Source organism: Cervus elaphus, chromosome 27, assembly GCF_910594005.1.
Source record: "Cervus elaphus chromosome 27, mCerEla1.1, whole genome shotgun sequence".
Lineage (NCBI taxonomy): Eukaryota > Metazoa > Chordata > Mammalia > Artiodactyla > Cervidae > Cervus > Cervus elaphus.
In genome coordinates, this window is record NC_057841.1 from 31,766,087 (window position 1) to 31,783,170 (window position 17,084).

The 17,084-nt window shown below is 37.5% G+C and overlaps 1 non-coding gene across 1 annotated transcript; it reads right to left on the reverse strand.

The window, feature by feature from the left end:
• Positions 1 to 329: 329 nt before the first annotated feature.
• TRNAC-ACA lies at positions 330 to 401 on the reverse strand. The gene has a single exon. It is a non-coding gene; the product is annotated as a tRNA-Cys (tRNA).
• Positions 402 to 17,084: the final 16,683 nt, after the last annotated feature.

Here is a 17,084-nt window from a genome sequence, read left to right on the forward strand (position 1 = left end):
GTCTGACTCTGCAACCCCATGGACTGTAGCACCCCAGGCTTCCCATCCTTCACTATCTCCCGGAGTTTGTTCAGACTTATACCCAGTAAGTCAATGATGCCATCCAACCATCTCATCCTCTGTTGTCCCCTTCTCCTCCTTCCTTGTTGGTATTGTTCCATAGTTACAAAAGAGATTATAGGACCACAGAAAGTGAAAGAAAGTGAAGTTGCTCAGTCATGCCCAACTCTTTGTGACCCCATGGATTGTAGCCTACCAGGCTCCTCCATTCATGGGATTTTCCAGGCAAGAGAACTGGAGTGGGTTGCCATTTCCTTCTCCAGAGGATCTTCCCAACCCAGGGATCGAACCTGGGTCTCCTGCATTGTAGGCAGATGCTTTACCATCTGAGCGACCAGGGAAGTTCCATATAGGACCATATATGTATATATATACATATTTATAGGTATGTCACACTTTCCATCCAGTCTTTCTCTCTGCCATTTCTCCTGACCAACCTGCTACTTACCAATTGTGGAAGCCACTCACATGGCAATTAATCTGAGAAGCCTGAGCTTGGTCCACAGCATCTGTCGTGGCTATTATGGCTGTGAATAGAACAATCACATGTGGATGGCTGCGGGGTCTCTGAGACTAGTATGAGTCTACTATAAAGACTGAATTGGAAAAGTTCAATCCTGTGTGATTTCTAGAGGGACACAATCTAATCACATTTTTCTTGAACCAATTATTTTTTCACCAAGGCAGGAATCGGATTCATTGCCAGTGGGCTTAGCAATTTCCACCCAAAAGTATTTTTTTTCCCTTTCACTAAGTCTTAAAAGCAAACCTTGATTTTTCTTTGCAGACTCAGATTCTCTGATCACGTGACATCATCTATTACTAACAGTGGTATTATATACAATGACTGACCTGGAACGAATCACTCGATCTGATAGGTGCTGGTTGAGTGGGGTGATAACTCATGCATATTGGACCTCTGTGTTTCCACTGCTTTAGGTGTGATATGTACTTATCTAATCAGAAACACAGCCATAGAGGCAGTTTATGGTTTTTGTTGATTTTTTGAAATAGCATTTTTTTCCAGGCTTATTTCTGAGGGACTGAAATCTCCTCCTTTAATCAAATGAAAATGCATGTACTCTCATTGGCATAAAACACATGATGTTTCTTTAAAATATAGATTGATGATTTCCTTTTATTCCCTCTTTCTATGTATAGATTCAATGAGATTATTACCATGACAGAGTTGAAGCTACATTACTGTCTTCACCTGGCAAAACCTTCTTTACTGGGAAAATCTAGCTTGTATCATACATTTGATTGTTAACCTAGTTCTAACATAAACAGGTTGCACATGAGTGAATTCTTGCTCTCAATAAATTCTTGAGGCATCAAAAATACTAATATAAACTTTGGATCTAATAGGGTTTGATACAAATATATAAATAGAATTTCATTTTGGTTTTATAGGTATATAAACTGTATAGACATATAGATAAAATACCTATACAGATAGATAGATTTTGGTTTTGCCTTTATATAGATGGTCCCATCTATAAATCTCAAGACAGTGTAAGCAATACATTCTAAATAAGTTAAACTGTCAAATGTGCATTTAAACACTTTTTTATGTATCTTCATTAGACTATTATTTTCTAAAAAACGAAGAATTAAGTACTTTTCCATGCAATTTAAGAACTACCCAGTGAGTATTTCTATGTCTAATATGAAACTTAAAATCACATATTAGATCATAACAATGATGGCCAAAGGCAATAGTAATACTAATAATTGACCATAAAATATGTTTTCCATAAGTGAACAAAAAGAAAGTGAATATCCAGCCTCAGTCACCATCCTGGCTATCACAGCAGTGCACTGCCCAGTCACAAAGAGGGTGTGACTTGAAAAGCCACGGAAAAGTGGCCCAGAGCTAAAATGCATTTTTCACCCATCAGTAACAGGCTCAAAATCCCATTCTTTAAGATTAATTCATTTAAATTGACCCCTATGATTTCTTAATATCCTCTCTTAAAAATGCAAATTTCCCTGAAAGCGATAAAGCCTTGTGTCACTTACAATTCAGATAAAATGAGTTTACTTAACACTACTCATCATGACAGGAGCAACACAGGGTCAGCATGAGGTCACTAGCTGTCACAGGAGCGTAAGGAGATTAGACAATGAAAATCAGTATAAAAGCTGAAGATAAATCTTGCTAGCTTCAGTTTTTCCCGAGATGCTCCCTATTCAGTTGAATTTGTCTCTAAGGAAAAATCACAAACTGTAACTTGTCTTAGCCTATTTTTATTTTGCTTGCAACTAGGTTCTGTCTTGACTTCTGGGCACGTTTATCCATGACGCTTAAATCCTAGTTGAGTTTTAAATGTAGCCCCGGCTTAGGGTCAGACCAAATGGATTTGAATACCAGCTTTGCCACCCGAAGACTAGATGATTTTGAACAAACTCTTCGGCCTCTTGAACTCCAATTTCCTCAGGGATAATAATATCAAGCTCTCTGGATTGTCGTGAGGATTAAATAAAATGATGTCCATAAAGGGCTTAGCAGAGAACCTAGCTCATAGCAAATGTTCACCAACTGTAGTAATTACTAGATTTATCAGGGTCATAGACAGAGTGGCCAGCAGGACAATGCAAGTGGTCAGGACAGTGACCTGTGAAATATAGGAGAAAGATGTGGAAGAGACCCTTGAAAAAGGAGCAGTGACATAAATCAGACAGGCTCACAGTGTTTGTCTTGTTTTAGGTTCAGTCTCAGAGCTGAGAATGCCCTCTCTGCTGAAAACCAAGAGCATCCTTGAAATTCCTAATGGTAGAGAACATTAAAGAGGATGCCACCTGCCCCCACCCCCGCAAAATGGTACCCAAGACTTGGACAATGTGGAACTGATGCTGTTATCGAGATGTCTACATATATTGTTTTCCTCCCAACCCTGCTCTCTTCACCATGGAGATAATTCTTCCAGAACAATAGATCCTCAGTGGCTGTTCATCACATCATCATCACAAGCACCACTCTAAACACCATTTTAAAATCACCTTTTAAATGTAATTGAAGAAAAAAAAAAGGGAGGATTGAAGTAATCATCAGACAAATAAGAATATCATATCAAAATGAAGGCCCCGTACATTCAGTTAATAAGAAAAATTAATCCATCCAAATTGCAGAAAATCTAGAATAAAGGAAATCATGATTCATTTACATTTGTATGGACTTGGAGATCTATGGACAGATTCTACTTTAAACAAATATGTAATTATTCTTATCAGACTGAGAATTATACTTAAGCCACAGCATGATGACATTTAACCATGTTATTATGTCTGTGTCCTTTTTTGACATGTGGATACAAATGAAAAATATTTAATAGTTTACACCATGATATGCTTTACAAAAGAGGGATTATTTTAAGAATCTGTGTCCTAACACAAAATCTGACATGGAAATTACATTAGTAAACTTCATAGATGGCATGAAAGTGTGGTGTCTGACTCTGGAGACCACGCTATTGGATACCAGGACACTAGCTTTTCATCAGAGGATGGACAGCAGGTGAGAGGCCCAGGGAGAATCCATTTCACAGGAAGACTGGCATCTCTATTATATAGAAAGTGACACTAACTGAGCTTATTATTACTTTTCTCTTGGGTTTTACCATAGCTTACCTTCCCTTTCCACCCTATGCTGTGTGCTCAGTTGGGTCTGACTCTTTGTGACCCTCATGGGCTATAGCTTGCCAGGCTTCTTTGTCCACGGAATTGTCCAGACAAGAATACTAGAGTGGGATGCCATTTCCTACTCCAGAGGATCTTCCCAACCCAGGAATCAAACTTGAGTCTCTTATAACTCCTGCATTGGTAGGCAGATTCTTTACTACTAGCGGCACCTGGGAAGCCCATTTAACTCCACCTTCACCTCATGACCACACTGATTTTCCATGGAGCATATCTCCAATAATTTAACTTCATTTAAAAAAAAAATTGAGTGTCACCTGTATAGTATTATTTCAATATATCTCCCTGGTTTCAAATATGCAAATACACTCAGCTATCAAGCCAATTTAAATGATTTATTTTATTTCATTTTGTTCCATCCTTCTCATCCGCCCGTTCTAGAATGAACTCTCTGAGTCCCACTGCCACTGAGTAAAATTATATGGAAAGTATGAAAAAGTACCTCATTGTGTGGTTTTCAGTGTTGGACACACTAGAGATCAAATAGAGATTCTATCTTATTATCTTCTTTTCATCTTGGAGACAGAATTACACAAAAGACTCTAGTACATGCTGAAAGCATGAAATTGGGCTAGTAATAACCTTTGCATCTATGTGTCTGGGAGAATAATTTAGACTATAAGCTTGTAGGGAAGATTAATGAGTTGTTTCTTGCCATGCTCTTAGTGTAATTCCAAGCACATAGTACCTTCTCTATAGATGTCAACCCTTAATAATGTTATTATTACTAGAATTATTTGTTTTGAACCCCCAAAGAATACCTTCTTCATTCATAATACTTAATCTACCCTTCCCTATCTCAAAGCAATGTGTTAACCTATATATCATGAGAGGGAGGTAAAGAAGCATGGTTGTCAGTTTCAAGAGTTTAAATCTTTTATTTGATGGTATGTAACTGAGTAAACCAAAAGATGGGGGAAGGGATAGTTATGGGCTTTGGGACGGACATGTACGGGTGTGTGCCAAGTCACTTCAGTCATATCTGACTCTGTGCGATCCTATGGATTGTAGCCCACCAGGCTCTTCTGTCCATGGGATTCTCCAGGCAAGAATACTGGGGTGGGTTACCATGCTCTTCTCCAGGAGATCTTCCCCACCCAGGGATCAAACTCAGGTCTCCCACATTGCAGGCAGATTATTCACCAGCTGAGCCACAAGGGAAGCCCAAGAATACTGGAGTGAGTAGCCTATCACTTCTCCAGCGGATCTTCTGACCCCGGAGTTGGACCGGGGCCTCCTGCATTGCAGGTGGATTCTTTATCAACTGAGCTATCAGGGAAGCCTAATAGATCTGGTATCCCTCCCCAACCTGACGTAGACAGTACAACTTGATAGTTTCACTCCAGGAATCCTTAGTCACTCCACAAATATTTATTGAATGTCTACCATGTGTTAATAGTGTAGATATAAGTAGGAGAGAAAAAAAGCTATAAGGAAACAAATGAATAATTATCGATTACAAATGCTATGAATGAAATGACCTGTTAAAGAAAGAGGAGAAGATGTAGTATGGGGAAAGATGATTTTTTCTTCTATGCACCATCCTATATCTAAACTATTTTCACTTATAAATTGATAAAGTATGAAAAAGGACAGATGAAGCTGTAATCATTTCAATAATTTCCCCAAAGTTATACCGTGTGTGTGTGTGTGTGCTAAGTTGCTTCAGTTGTGTCCAAATCTTTGCAACTCTATGGACTGCAGCCCACCAGGCTCCTCTGTCCATGGCATTCTCCAGGCAAGAATACTGGAGTGAGTTGCCATCCTCCAGGGAGTCTTTCCAATCCAGGAATTGAACCCATGTCTCTTATGTCTCCTGCCTTGGCAGCCAAGTTCTTTACCACTAGCACCACCTGGGAAGCCCAAAGTTATACAATACTGGCCATTTATCCTAATTTCTGGCATCAGGTTTATGGCAAATTTAATTTCAATTAGACCATGTTCAAAAGCCTATAGAGTTTCAGAAAAATAAAAACAACTAAACCATTAGTTTTGCAATAAGTGTCTTAATGAGGTATCTTGATAGTCTTCTATTAAGGTGATATTCCATTCAAACAAGTTGACAGCTTTAAGAATTTTGTTCTGAGATCATATATTTAAATTATATGTACTCACACACATGCATATGTAATATAAACATGAGTGTATATCAATATTTAATAATGAATTTATAAATCATGTAACAACATGGCTTGGGCTGTTATTTAGCATCCTTTGTTTATCTTCATGAAGAATTTCTTTCAAAGTGTTGTAACAATAACTCTTTTTCAAGTATTATACCTTGCTCTCAGCATATGTGTGTTTCTGAGAAAATTCTTAAGAGAGTCTGTATCCCAGCACAGTTTTTTACTTCATTTGCAGAAATAAATTATGAGAGATAAATCACCACAAAGACAGAAAATAAGAAATAAATAATATTCTATGTGTGATTGATTTACTTTTTATCTCTAGAAGCACAATTTTTCCTTTATCTCCTGTGAAGCTATAGTCAAATGGCCAGTAATATAAAGTGTTTATGGTTTTCTGGACTGGAATTACAGTTTCTTGACCCATCCGATTCAGGTTAGGGCCCTGTCACAGTTTTTCATTTTAATGAAGAGAGAAAACTTCTGAAGATGTTTAGACTCTGATTTTCTTTTTACACTGGAACCTCAGAGAGTTCAAAACAAAATTCCTCTTCCAAACACAACTACAATTTCACAGATTGTATTCATTTCCATAAAAGAATACAGTACATTTTTCAAAGTAGCCTCTGGTTCTCAATGGAATAAAATAATCAGTTATTTTCATAATGTCTTCCATTTTTAATATCATAAACTTTACTTCCTTACTCACTTTTCCAGCACATAAAGAATTGAATATATAAACAACTTCATCTAATCCTTTCTCTTTCCCATAAGAATTTTTGCCCTGATTTCCAAATTCTGTATTTGAAGAAACTAAATCATTCCAGATTTATTTGCTTTTACTACACTTATCATTCTCATTTATACACAAGTTCTTAAAATAATGTCATTTCAGTCTGTTCTCTTGTTTGTTGTCATTTCGGTGCCCTCCAGTACTAATTGTATATTTCACAAAACGACATACATAAGAAAAATAGACTGAAATGAAGAGCATCACCAAATCTTAGGCCAAAAAATGGCTTTTTAACTCTTGGAATATTTTGCCACTTAAAAAAAAGTTTAACTGAGACAGCAAAAAGAATGATTAATGATAAAGATGGCAGTCATAAATTTTAATAAAATATCATGCTGAAATCAAATATTATGTTCTTACTGGTAGTAACTTAAATTATTTTCTAACAATTCTGGAATAATTTATATATATATATATATATATGTGTATATGTGTGTGTGTGTGTGTGTGTGTGTGTGTGTGTGTGTGTGTGTATGGGTTTCCCTGGTGGCTCAGATGGTAAAGAATCTGTCTGCAATGTGTAAGACCCAAATTTGATCCCTGGGTTGGGAAGATCCTCTGGAGAAGGACATGGCAACCCATTCCAGTATTCTGGCCTGGAGAATTCCATGAACAGAGGAACCTGGCCGGCTACAGTCCATGGGTCGCGAAGAGTCAGACACAACTGAGCGACTAACACACACACATATAGATAATTAGAAATTACATATATGTATATACATATATATCAATATATATGTATATATATATAAGCTATATATATATATATAAGCTATCAATATATAAGCTGCATATATATATATGCATGCATATATCTGATAAAATTCCTACAAGCTTTTTCTTAGGGAAAATCAGGAGCCATTACACACAGAGCCCTAAAAACAGACAGGGCACTGTCTTATTGCAACCTTTGTCATTTGAGGAATGACAGAAACCAGAATTTGAAGTGGAGATTATCACACACAGTAAAATTTCTTTTCATCACATTTCCCCATTCACTGACCTATCCTCATTGAGGTCTATAAGTTGGAGTTTAAAAGTATTTCATTAACTGCTCAGTGTGTATGATATACAAATAGAATGTATATTTAAAAATAAAATACTGGAAGCCATTTAAGTTCTTGCCTACACTGGATGACAACTGACTAGGACCACCATTAAGAAGATACCTCACCCATACTCCCCACTTCTATCCTCCCCTGCTCTCTTACTTAGGAATGCACCATCCATCTTTTTTAGGCAATAAAATATTAACCAGATTGAAATGAGCTTCCATGTTTAAACTTGTCCTTTTGCCATTTCTGTGAAAAGAATATGCCCCAGATAGCTTGCTGGTTCCTGAGTTTAAAGAGGTGTTTGGAGCAGATCTAAATCTGACCAATGGCCTAATACCAAGCAGTTGAGCCCATCCTAGACCAGTTGAACCACAGCCAATCTGCAGACATATGGGTGAAAAATAAGGGTTTTATTCTGTCTGCACTGAGACTTTGCCATTAGCTAATGAACACAAGCAGTAGCTACTGAATAAACATTTAGGAAAAGGTGACTGACTCATACATTTCAAAAGAGAAGAAAATAGGCAAACCTGTTAGTACTGATCTTCTAAGATCAGAAATTTTCTTTCAAGTTACCCTTCTGAACATTTTTGTTTCTCATATGTGTCGCCGCCTCTGTGAAGAGGAATAATATTATTACATATGTCATCTCTAATCCTCACAAGAATACTTCATACAAGAAGGCATGACTCCCATTTTACAGACGAGAAAACTGGCCCAGTTTAAGGGAATTTTCGTTGTCCACGCAGGTGATATAACATACACTACTGCCTCAATTGATGCAAAACCCTGTGGAAATGCACTTTAAGAAGTTGAAAAGAGAGATCTAGGTAAGATATGACAGTGAGGAAAGAAAAACTCTTCTGGATAATTATTGTAAAACAGTACAGACCAGACAAACATCTGTAATCTGACATTCATCTTTAAGTCTAAGATGACAAAGGAGAATGTTTACTCAGATCACTTCAGTGTTCATCATGCAACCATTTTCATGATATTCTCTATATAAGGATATTTAATTTTATCAAAATGAAAATCATGGAATGAACAATAAGAAAAATGATACCACTGCAAAGATACATAAGGGGCAGAAAGCTGTAAACACATAAAACTGTTCTAGAATCCAGTATTGTCAGAATCTCATTTGAACTGTGCATCCAATTTTATCTGAAACTTTATTCCTGGTTCCCAACACCCAATCCATCTTGAATTCTCTAGTCAAAATTATGGAAAATTATTACTAATTTGCCTTAGTAAATTGCTACTGTTTCAGAGATCAGAATTATTTCTTATTGTCTTAGAGAGCAGAATTTAGAGCAGATTATTACTGTGCTAGGCTATTTTACAAATGAAAGACCATGGGGTCAAGTCAGGTCCACTTAATAGCAACTGTTTATCAAAGAATAGTCTAAGCTGTCTGTCCAAACAGGATGCTGTAAACAATGCAACCAAGGTCTATGGGACACCCCAGACGCTGAACCAAAAGTCTATTTGTCAGTGACAGTGATGCTGAAGGACAGACTGTTTTGAAGATGAGCACATGACATTTACTTCCTCCCACCTGAGAGGGTTCAGGTCTAAGCAGGTTCCTCTAGCTTTTGGTACTTTTGATATTTCTAAATACTGAACAGCATAGAGAAAATAAAAAAACAAATGTCCGATTTTTTTTTTTACTTTTATTGAAGTATGGTTGATTTACAACATTGTGTTTCTTAGTGAAAATCACTCAGTCATGTACAACTCTTTGCGACCCCATGGACTATATAGTCCAGGCAATTCTCCAGACCAGAATACTAGAGTGGGCAGCCTTTCCCTTCTCCACTGGATCTTCCCAACCCAGGGCTCGAATCCAGGTCTCCTGCATTGTAGATGGATTCTTCACCAGCTGAGCCACAAAGGAAGCCCAAGCATACTGGAGTGTGTAGCCTATCCCTTCCCCAGCAGATCTTCCCAACCCAGGAATCAACCAGGGTCTCCTGCATTGCAGGCAGATTCTTTACCAACTGAGCTACCAGTGAAGTTGTCTTACTCTTAATTATAACTTAATTATAACAAAATGTACCATATATAAATCTTACCATCTATAAAACTGGAATTTCAGAACAGAATAATTGCTACTCCCTTCTAATTTCTAACAGCTTCCAAAATATGCACATTTCCCCCCCAGAATCAGGACATTTTTCAACCACTATGACACTTTGACGGGCAGAATCACCAGTGTGTAAGAGAGATTCTGTATACCAGTGATGTCAGCAATTCTGCTGCTGTTACTTTAAGCCTTCTTTAGATGCTCCAAGATTAATTTGCCGTCAGAGCAACTGACAAGCATTCATTTACCGAATAACGATCTTCTAAATTCATAATTTATCATGTTATGTGATGTCACTAATTAGGTAAAACTATAATTTACAATGGTGGAAATTCCTTTCATTTAATCACTCTCATTGGCTTGAGGAGCTGGAAGGGGAAATGAATATTTCTCTATACAATGAATTCTAGAGTTTGAAGCTTGGACAAAAATGAAAGCCAGGGTCACGACTGTTCTGCCCCCATCATCATATAAACTGCATTATGAAGAACTTATCTATAAATATGAGTCTGCAAGGAATATTAAGGGAAGTAGAAATGTGACCTACATGGGTGTTAGGAGCGCGTGCATAAATGTTGTAAAATATCCTCTAAAATGGCAAGATATATAAGAACAAAAATAATAAAACAAGGAATGTTGTGAAAAGCCAGTTCAGAAAAGGAATTGGAATGGGGTTTTATATAAAAGCATTTTAATATGTCCACAGCCCTTGGTTCATCATATTCATAGTCTGCCTTTTAAAACCACAAAGAAAGGCAGTATGCTAAGAAATCTAATAACCAGTGCTATAAAAGTAAATCTCAACCCAGACTGAGGGTGGCCTTTACACAGTCTAAAAGTTTTGAGTTTTAGAAAGTTTTCTCTTCAATATACTAGTTTTATGTAAGAATATAATCAAAAGATGCCATCTCCAGGGAACATACATTGAGCTTATGCTCTAGACATCATGGACAGAAATGATTATGTTGGTAGCGATGTTAGATTTCTGCTAAAACATTCAAGCAACACTAGTAAACAATGTTTGGAAGTATTTCATTGAACAAGTGAAAAGATATAATTGGTAATTAAACAAAACGATCCTTATTATTTCATTTATACATACTAAATTCCCATTAAGGGGGAAAAGGCACTATGTATTTCTTCCAAAATTGCTGGAAAATTTTTTAACCTGCTACATTAAGATTTGTATGGACATTTCCTGAATAATAAACTCCAAATTCATGACATTCATGTCAGTATATAGATCAGGGCAAGTGAGCATTATTAACTTCAATCATAATATTATATAATTAATTTGATTCTTTAGAAAAGGTTTTTTTATATTCTTGGTGACTTTTTTTTTTCAGAGAAATAATTTGTAACTTTGTTAATCAAGTTCTTTTTTTATGGGACCTTAATATACCCCCAAAATGAACTTGAGCTTTATATTGCTGTTTCTTATTCTTTTATAGCCATTGCTCCTTTTAATATCTTTACTTAGGGTATAATACATAGGTGGTGCTAGTGGTAAAGAACCTGGGTGTCTGTCAATGCAGAAGACTGAGACACAGGTTCAATTACTGGGTCAGGAAGAGTCCTTGGAGAAGGACGTGGCAACCCATTCCAGTATTCTTGGAGAATCCCATGGACAGAGGAGCCTGGCAGGCTATAGTCCATAGCGTTGCAAAGAGTCAGACATGACTGAAGCGACTTAGCACACACATAAAGAGAACTTTGTTGTAAGTCAGAGAACTTGACTTGAAAACTATGAGAACTTGAGAACCTTGAGAACTATGTTGTAAGTCAACATGTTAGAGACCTTCCCCTGCTTAAAAACATATGCTTACCATTTAAATTCTCTAGTTAGTATTCAGAAAACAGTGTTTTCCCCAAATCCAATTCATACTAATAAATTGGCCAAGCTGTACATGTTACTGGTAGTCTGATATTCTATTTCCTCCAAGGAGAGAACTTAACTTCACAGCTGAAAATAACTGCTAGTATTATGGAGCAGTGTTGAAGGTCCATCTGACTGAAGAGCACTTATGCAGATCACTTCTAGATTCTTAAACTTTTTAAAGTTAAATTATATACTATTAGTGAATAAATTCACCACAAAATGCTTCTGGGTGCAAGCACTGTGGTAAGTTTTATGAAAACAAAACAACACAGGGAGATGCACCATCCTTTAAATCTGGTAAGGAAGACAAGATGACTAAATAAATCATTATCGTATGATACAGCATATTTTACAGACGGTAGATATAAGGAATTGTAGGGCCCAAAGTTGGGAGCCTTTATCTGGTGAGATGGAAATAAGAGATGCTTAGGAGAGCTGCTCAGAAAATGGCATTTTAGCTGAGTTGAGAAGGGTAATTGTAGTTTATTAGACAGATAAAAAGTAGGGAGGAAGAAATTCTGAGCAAAGAGAACAGCCTCCAGAAAAGCACAAAGACATGGGGGATAAAAGTATAAGCTTTGGCTGAGGAAGATTTGAATTTTATTCTACTTTTATCCACCTATTCTTTCTGCCACATTGGGCAGCTTATGTAGCCTCTCAAAGCCTCTATTTTTTCCTTTTAAAATGGGGATAATGATTATACTTCCCTCTTAAAGCTGAACAAAGATTAAATGAGATAAAAATGTAAAATATGTGATCCATCCTCCTATGAGTCTACCTCCTAAATACTCCTTCCAGTCCCCATGGAGGTACTGAAGCAGGTAATGTGACTAGAAAGCTACAGTGTAGGGCAATGCAGTGAGGGTGTTGCAAGAAATGAGCCTGAATGATAACAGGTATTTGGATGTTTGTGGTAACAGATAGGAGGGCCAGTATAAACCTCAAGCAGGGAAGCAATGTGATCAGACTTTTGTTCCAGAAATCTAACACGGGCAGTGTGAAAGATCAACACGTGAGGGAGGTGAGAGAAAGGAAAGACACCACAGAAATAAGGAGGGAAGTGAACAAAGGACATACGCATCAGGGCAGAGTGGGGAAGAATCTTCTCGAAACTTAATAAATGATTGCATGGAGAAACAGAAATGAGGAGAGACAGCACGGCCTGGAGAGTGGGAGTTCAGAAAATCTCCCAGTTGTCTGAATCCAGCACCTCAATAAAATGGGAAGCAGATAGTTATAAAAAGTAGAGTATAATAAACTACAAAACGTAATGAAGTTCTACCTGGTAAGTCTATAGGACCCAGGCCTGGAAGTGGTTACTGAAAGCTAGAACCACAAGAGGGACGACCTCATAGAAGACAGTCCTGAGGTGAATTTGACATATGAATACGATGCACATGGGTGACGAGAGAAATGAAGTCATGAAACGGATTTATGATATAAATATGCTAGGCAGGACTGACATGACTGCAGGTGGAACATGAGCTTATTTGTATATTTAATTATGCATTTATATTTAATTATTTTGCACTTGATTTCATAGAAGTCTGAAAACAACCAGTGGTTCCTATATACCAAACCTTAATTGGAAAGTATTGAGGATAACCTAAAACACTCTGTGGAAAAGACGAGTTAAAAGACAAGTGTCAAATGATATAGTACAGCAGTACTTGGTTTACTAGCAGTTGCGAAACAACTTACTTGGCACTGGTCACTTGGAATAAGGATACTTGGCAACTGGGAGGTAACCAAGCAAAGCTTCAGGTAGGAATCAGGTCTAGAAATAACAGTTTCTCTTAGTCAGTCAATTCTATCATACTCAAATTATAAGCATATATCTATTATCTAAGAAAAAATTAACACAGACACTCTACTTTCCATGTGTTGTCTTGGACATGACAGTGGTCATTAAAGAACATTTTATTAAAAGTCCTACTTCTTTGCTACTTTTCAGGTTAGATCGTAGCCTGTGTTTACTAATGGAGACTCTCTATGGAACTAGAGTACTTGTGCTGAGCTAAGTTGCATCATTCATGTTCGATCTTTGCGACCCCATGGACCATAGCCCGCCAGGCTCCTCTGTCCATGGAATTCTCCTCTGTCCATGGGCAAGAATGCTAGAGTGGGTACTGCCATACTTATAAGAAGTTAAATGTGAACTGATTAAATAAATAAGCAACCCAGCCAAACACAATGAAAGAAGTAAGATTTGAGTCTACATCAGAAAAACTAGAAATGTGAGGGATTCAGGTCACATAATATAATGAACGATGAAGCAGCTGGAGACATTACACCCAGGCAGGAAAGTTTTTATAAGGGGGACATATTAATTGACAGAATTCCCTATAGCTCAAACTGTAAAGAATCTGCCTGTGATGCAGAAGATCCCTGGGTTAGGAAGTTCCTCCGGAGAAGGGAATGGCAACCCACTCCAGTATTCTTGCCTGGAGAATTTCATGGACAGAGAAGCCCGGCGGGCTACAGTCCATGGGGTCACAAAGAATTGGACACACCTGAGCAACTAATATACACACACACATACACACACATTAGTTGACCAAACATTCTTGAAATGATTTAATCAGAAATTGGGACTGTATGCATTATATGACCACAAAGAGTAAAATAATTTTGTGGTTGGTATTGCACATTGCTTTGTTTCAATAAAATGTAGATAAGAACTTCTAAAAAATGTCGTCTATGAATGAAATGATTACATCTTACGGCATTTAGATGTTTATTTGAAAGTTCAAGAAGAGCTGTTGTTGTTGTTCAGTTGCTAAGTCATGTCTGACTCTTTGCGAGCCTTCCGGGCTCTTCTGTTCATACTATTTCCCAGGTGAGAAGACTGGAGTGGGTTGCCATTTTCTTCCCTATGGGATCTTCCTGACCCAGGGATTGAACCCGCATCTTTGGCACGCAGGCAGTTTCTTTAAAGTTGAATGACCTCTTTTCTGCATCTTATAGAAGGAACACATTCCAATCCAAACTGATGAGCTCCACCACTCACCAGCAGGAACACCTTAAACACACTCTATTTCTTTTGAGCTTCTTAGTGAAATTGAAAGCGAAGTCTCTCAGTCGTGTTGGATTCTTTGTGACCCAGTGCACTGTAGCCCACCAGGATCCTCTGTCCATGGAACTTTCCAGGTAAGAATAGTGGATCTGGGTGGCCATTTCCTTCTCCAGGGGATCTTCCCAACCCAGGGATCACACCCAGGTCTCCTGCATTGCAGGCAGACTCTTTACTGTCTGAGCCACTAGGGAAGTGGCTCACAGTAAAACTGCAAAAATCCCACATATCCTGCAGGGTCATTGTGAGGAATATAAATGATTAAGGATCAGAAGTTTCCTAACACATAATGGGCCCTGAATATGAATGTTAGCGGAGTATGAATCTGAAATATTCAACCGAGTTTATGTCAGCCACTGGTTAGAAGATAAGTCAAGGAACAAAGCAAAGTTTAATAGGACCTATTAAAACATTTGCAGGTAGAGAAATCTGTACATGTCTATTTTATCTCTTTTGTATCTTTCATTAAGCTCTGCAGTTTTATCATTACATATATGTATATAAAACATGCAGGACAAATATTTCTTGCCCCAGCTCAACAGAAATTTAGAGCAGAAACTGGACAGATCCAGTAGGAATTAAGTTCACCAGCGTCAGCGGGTGGCACTAGTGGTAAATAACATGCTGGCCAATGCAGGAGACTTAACAGACGAGGATTCGATCCCTGGGTCGGGAAGATCTCCCGGAGAAGGAAGTGGCAACCCACTTCAGTAGTCTTGTCTGGAGAATTCCATGGATAGAGGAGCTTGATGGGCTACAGTCCATAGGGTCGCAAAAAGTTGGACATGACTGAAGTGCCTGAGTGTATGCGACTGTAAAAAAAAGAAAAAGAAAAAAACAAACAAACTCATAGTTAATTAAACCATAGAAATTTCTTTCTCTGTTAGAGAAAAGAAACTCCTATTAGACAGTCTGGTATTAGTGTGGCAGCTCTCTTTTCATATGGCTCCCAAGGTATTCTGACCACTTATAGTGTATTGTCTCATTTTCTGGTCATAAATTTTGCATTTTAGTCATTGGGAAGGAACAATACAGGGGTCCAAGAAGTAAATAATTTAGAAGTTGCACACAATATCTCCAATTACAACTCAATGGCCAAAGCTTGGTTATTGACCATATTTATCCACAAGTGCTTCTAAGAAATAAAATAATTTTGCTCATGGGCAAAATGCCCACTAAAAAATCAAGGTTCTCATTGGAGTAAGGGGGCAAAGAACATTGGAATAGCACTTCTGCCATAAGCAAAAACTCAACTGCAGGCTTTCCTTTAGGAAGGAACTTTGGACCCGTTTTAATGCCTGAACAAATGTGGACAAACTCCCAGTTTCCTACCAGGAAGTATGATCAGCATTATTTTCTCCTGGAAAACTTTCAAAACAAAAGTGATAACTAATCCAAGAAGATACCGGAAAATGTCTAGACTCTCAGTTTACCTGGGCTTTCCGAATGGCTCAGACAGTAAAGAATCGGCCTGTAATGCAGGAGACAAGGGTTTGATCTTCCTGGTAGGGAAGATTCCCCTGGAGAAGGAAATGGCAACCCACTCCTGTGTTCCTGCCTGAAGAATCCCATGGACAGAGGAGCCTGGTAGGCTATGGTTCACAGGATCACAAAGAGTTAGACATGACTGACAAACACGTACCTCAGTTTACCTAATGCTCAGAAGTCTGACTTGACACCATACTTACTAAGAGCCAAATATCCTCCCCTCCCAATGAAACTGAAATTAAAAGATTTGTTACATGGAGTTATTAGATATAAATAACTTTGAAAAAAATAAATAAATAACTTTGAGGATTAGGAAACTATCAAATACAAGTCTCGTAGTTTTGGAAAAGTAAATTATTTTTTCCTTAGTAGTCTGTGATAAAATCAAATATTTCTATGTAGTTCATTCCTTATGTTTAATGATTCTGTTGAAATAATTTTAATAAAATGATTATTTGATTTTATTAATATCTCCTATAAGTTTATGACATGATTTTATGCCATAAGCTTTTAAAAGACATTTATTCTTACTTGTTTGGAGAGTTTATTTAAAAATGATTTCAACTGAAGTAGTTGAACTGTAGGGGAGGAAAAAATAATTTTCCTTCTACCTTCTAAATTCTCTATGGGGAGCCCTGTAATAAAAGACAGGTTGAAAAAGAAAAGCAAACAGAAGTTTACTAACGTGTATATATAATGTATACATGGGAGATATTCAGGGGAAAATCAGTAACTCTCAAAGTTGGCTTAGAATACTTGGAAAGTGAAAGTCACTCAGTCTAGTCCGACTCTTTGTGATCCTGGAATTCTCCAGGCCAGAAT